The sequence below is a fragment of the Adiantum capillus-veneris genome, chromosome 16, assembly GCF_014529385.1.
Source record: "Adiantum capillus-veneris isolate H3 chromosome 16, ASM1452938v2, whole genome shotgun sequence".
Classification (NCBI taxonomy): domain Eukaryota; kingdom Viridiplantae; phylum Streptophyta; class Polypodiopsida; order Polypodiales; family Pteridaceae; genus Adiantum; species Adiantum capillus-veneris.
This window is the reverse complement of record NC_140946.1, coordinates 115904353-115909856: the sequence shown is the minus strand read 5'-3', so window position 1 is coordinate 115909856 and position 5504 is coordinate 115904353.

Here is a 5504-nt window from a genome sequence, read left to right as displayed (position 1 = left end):
ATGTACTGTCAGATTTACTGCAGCCTTTGTTGAGGGTCGAGTGAGGTTTTATTGAGCTGGGGGATTCTCGAATGTTGAGATCCTTTCGGTGATACAGGTCTTGGAGCGATCCCTCGAGCACCCTTAGATAGGCAGCTAGGATGTATTGAATGTGAGTTAGACAGTCGAGATTGCATCTTTGCTTTACTGCCGTTGAGGCATTGTCACAGTCTATGCTTACAGGACAGTGACAGGACAGTGAGAGACAGTACAGGTGCAGGACAGGTTTACCCCCAGCTTACAGTGTCAGAGAGACATTGTTTTTTGAGTTGTTTTTTGGTCTATTTTTGAGTACACCAGAGCCATTTTACAAAGGAGACTCTGCCGAAATTTATGCAGAATGTGAAGCTTTCTTGGTTCATTTGACAGGTTGATATTGGTTTAGAGGTCAGTTTACAGGGGAAACTCTGCCGAATTTTTCCCACAAAAGTAAACTACTGTGAAGCGTAGCTATGGCTGGATCACAGGACATTGCTCTTTACAATATCAAGAAGCTGGATGGAACCAATTTCCCATTGTGGAAGAAGCAGATTTGGCACGTGTTGGTACAAAAGAAGCAGATAAAACCTATAAAGCTCAAGGGAATAAAACCAGAAGATATGGACGAAGATGAATGGAGCGAAATGGATGAATTGGCACTTTCTACCATTATGCTGACTTTGGCAGAAAGCTTTTACTTCAATGTAGCAGACGAGATGTCGGCTTATCAAGCATGGTTAAAGCTGAGTGATCTTTATGAGAAGCAGAGTGCAGCTTCACAGGTATACTGGCTTAAGAAGCTTGTTGACTTGAAGATGAAAGAAGGGACACCTATGTCCAATCATCTGAATGAATTCAACACAATCTATAGTCAGTTGTCAGCTCAACCGCATCTGGCATACATTCAACATCAAACTTTGCATGTTATCATGCCCTAATCACTGATAAATAATAAAGTAGACTTCAATCAAGCACAATGTGCATCCTTCTAATAATTTTTCCATCATGGAAGCGGAGCTGCACGACATCCACCTCCTCTGAACCTGCACAGCCTCCACTCCATGCCAACTGCACTTCAATCTGCATCTATTATAGGTACCTTAAGCTCTTTGCCATTATCAGACTCACTAAACTGGTAAATATATGAAAAATAGAGTAAGGCTTACATCATATTATCAATGTTCTAGCTTAATCATGAGGTAACTGCCCATCAAAAATCTCTGAACCATATCTTCCGTATCTTCAAAGCATTCAATTATTGAAACCTTTTTAGTGGACCCCGCTAGGTCAAGTTTGATGAACCTGTTAGAGCTATTGTCCTGTTGATCACATTGCCGAAAAGTTGGGACACTTTTCACACAACTTTGAGTAATTCTGCACCTCCAGATGGTTTGAACATAGCAGGTGTAGAAGGAAGTCTGCTTACTGAAGAAACCAATAGAAAGACAATGGACAAAGGCAAAGGAACAGCCTTAGTTGTCAGGGGAAGGACCAAAGAAAAGTATAAAGGTGGAAAGAGGAATTAGTCTCGTAGCAAGTCCCGCAGTGCTAAAGGCAAGAGTGACATAGAATGCTACCATTGTGGCAAGAAGGGTCACATGAAAAGAGACTGCAGAGAATGGAAAGCAGAAAAAGGCAAAGAGAAAGTTGAAGACCATGGTGAGAAGAACAAGTCCTCAGTGAAAATTCAAGATATAAATGTGACAAACATTGTTGTAGAGGATGACAGTCTAGTGTCAGGAGACATCTGCTTCTTGAAGAATACAATGGACTCAGCTCTTCTTACAGCATCTGATGGAAATGCACTGAGTGACTGGATTATAGACTCAAGGGCATCACTTCATGTGTCTCCAAACAAGGAGTGGTTTACTTCTTATGTGACCACTAAAGATCATGTTCGGCTAGGCAATGGGCAGACATGTGAGATCTTAGGTGTTGGAGATGTTCAATTGAAGTTTCAGAATGGCTCTTCTTTCACACTGAAGAATGTGAGACATGTTCCCGCAATTACAAAGAGCTTGATCAGCACAGGTTTACTTGATGATGCTGGCTACGTCACCACTTTTGGACAGAACATGTGGAAGATATCCAAGGGTTCTATGACAGTAGCACATGGAGTAAAGTCTGGAGGACTTTACATGATTTATGTATCAAATGTCTCTAAAAATGTAATCAATGTAACCGAGCAGCCGAACGTTTCTTTGTGGCATAGCCGGTTAGGACATATGTCCAAGAAGGGAATGGAAATCTTGTCTCGTTCTGGTTATTTGCCTGGCTTTTCATTTAATGATTTTGAATTCTGTGAACATTGTCTATATGGTAAGCAAACACAGCAGCCACATAAGCATAGAAGCAGTAGAAGAGATACACAGTTGGCACTTGTTCATAGTGATTTGTGTGGACCTATGCCTAACCTATCTCTAGGGGGAGCTTCTTACTTTATGACATTTATAGATGATTACTCGAGGAAAGTATGGGTTTACTTTCTCAAGCACAAGGATGAAGCGTTTAGTGTTTTCAAAACGTTTGTGACACTTGTGGAGAATCAGAGTGGCAAGAAGCTTAAATGCTTACGCACTGACAATGGTGGAGAGTATGTTTCAAAGGCCTTTCAGGACTTTTGTGATTCAAAAGGTATAAAAAGTGAACTTACTGCTCCTTACAATCCTCCTCAAAATAATGTTGCTGAGAGGATGAATAGGACCATACAAGAGAAGGTCAGAAGTATGTTTTCTAATGCACAGCTGCCAAATGGGTTTTGGGCTGAAGCTGTATCAACAGCTGTTTATCTTGTTAATAGATCTCCTAGCAAGGTTTTGCAGAAGGATTCAGTGCCAGAGATGGTATGGTCAGGCAAAATGCCCTCATACAAGCATCTCAGAGTCTTTGGCTGTGAGGCATATACTCACGTTCCAAAGGAATTTAGGAACAAACTTGAGCCAAAGAGTAGAAAGTGCATCTTTCGAGGCTATGGTAATTCTGGTGAGATGGGGTACAGACTTTGGGATCCCGAATCCAGAAAGGTTGTCCGCAGCAATGATGTTCACTTTAATGAATCCAAATATCATTCTAAACCAGAGAGGGTTGAGGAGATTAGAAGAGTTGTGTTCCAAGAAGATGGACCTGCACGTGCAAGACAAAATGTCAGAGCTCAAGAGGAGCAAGGACAGGATAGAGTGGAACCACAGGTTGTGGCTGAGCCTGAGCCACCTATTGTGCGTAGATCTAGATGTGTCACGCGACCTCCTGATAGGTTTGTTCCATCTATGAATTATGTCATGTTGACTGATTGCAATGAGCCTTCATGTTACAAGGAAGAAGTGAAAATGAAGGACTCTGGGAATTGGCAATTGGCCATGCAGTCAGAGATGACAGCTCTGCATAAAAACCAGACATGGAAGCTAGTTAAATTACCACGGGGCAAAAAGGCTCTACCCTGTAAATGGGTTTACAGGTATAAGATCACCGCTCATGATAGCCAGCCAAAGTACAAAGCAAGGCTTGTTGCCAAGGGCTTTAAGCAAGAACAAGGCATTGACTTTGATGAAGTCTTCTCTCCGGTGGTCAAGATGACTACATTGAGATGCTTTCTTGCATTGGTTGCCATATTAGATTTGGTGTTGCACCAAATGGATGTCAAGACAGCGTTCTTGCATGGTGATTTAGATGTGGAAATTTACATGCAGCAACCAGAAGGGTTTGTTGAGAAAGGCAAGGAAGATTGGGTATGCCAGTTGCTAAAGAGTCTTTATGGCTTAAAACAATCACCGAGGGCATGGTACCATAAATTCCACAAGTTTATGCTTTCTCAAGGCTACAAACGTAGTGAGTTCGATCACTGTCTATATACAAAGAAGGCTAAGGATGGCAGTTGGCTGATCCTTATTTTGTATGTGGATGACATGTTGATTGCTGGCAAGCACTTGGAAGAAATTTCAGCTTTGAAGTCAAAGATGGCAAAATCGTTTGACATGAAAGACATGGGTGAGGCAAGTCATATACTTGGTATGCGCATTGAGAGAGACAGATCAAAGAAGTTGATTTGGTTATCTCAAACAGAGTATATTGACAAGGTTTTGCAACGTTTCAATATGGAGAAGGGAAAGGCACTGAGTGTTCCATTGCCACCATATGTGAAACTTAGCAAACAAGATTGTCCTGTGTCTGAGGAAGAACAGGCTGAAATGGATAAGATTCCATATGCGCCTGCAGTGGGTAGTTTGATGTATGCAATTATTGCTACTCGCCCAGACATTACATTTGCAGTGGGGGTAGTAAGTCGATACATGTCAAACCCAGGCAAGAAACATTGGGAGGCAGTGAAAGGAATATTGAGATACCTGAAAGCTACAAAGAGTATGCGTATATGCTATGGGAGTCAGGAGCTAAGTGTAAAGGGTTTTACAGACTCAGATTATGCAGGTGACTTAGACAACCGAAGGTCTACGTCAGGGTATGCCTTTACATTGGCTTGTGGAGCAGTATCATGGCGTTCTAGATTACAAGATTGTGTTGCTCAGTCTACTACAAAGGCTGAATATGTTGCAGCATCAGAGGCATGCAAAGAATCAATTTGGCTTAATCGACTAGTAACAGATTTGGGAATCAAAGAAGAGATGCCTGTGTTATATTGTGATTGTCAAAGTGCTATACAATTGGCTCGCAATCCAGTTTATCACTCAAAGACAAAGCATGTGGATGTGAAGTATCATTTCATCAAGGAAATGCTCGAGGATAAGCAACTTCAGCTTGTCAAAGTTCACACCACAGAAAATCCTGCTGTTCTACTTACAAAAGGACTTCCCTCAGAGAGCTTTGCGCATTTTCGCAAGCAGTTAGGTGTAGGGTAGTACATCACTTCTCTACATCTCTTGTATATTAGCTTGTATAGTAGCTTCTCTCACACTTAAAGTACCACATTGGACTTTAAGTGGGAGGTTGTTGGGGTATAAAACCCAATGTGGTCGCCCAGGTAAGTGGGCGGGCCGCCAGGTATGTACACATATTCTTTTGTAAAAACCTAATAAGAACTCACTATGCTCTACACATTACAGTAGAGCGAGTTCACCATATCGTCGTGCTCTTATTCTCGCACTCTCTCTCCCGTCGCACTTCCGCTCGTACTCCTTCAGTTTGGTCAATAGGCTTAAAAGCATGATTACACAATTGACCTACATTCAATTCGAAGTAGAAGAAGATGACAAAGTTACAGTCCTTCTTAGTGCACTTCCTTCCAACTATGACCATATAGTCACAATTCTTGAAGAAAAGGAGCCAACTCCAGCACTTCAAGATGTGGTAAGCTCACTTCAGGCAGAAGAAAGGAAACAGAAAAATCCACCTACACCAACAAATGGGGCTTTTATAGCAAGAGAGGGTGAATCATCCATAGATTTCATATCATCTTCCAACGTCCGAAAATGCTATGACTGTGGTAAAATGGGTCATATAGCTAAAGACTGTTATATCAATAAATTCTGTAGCAC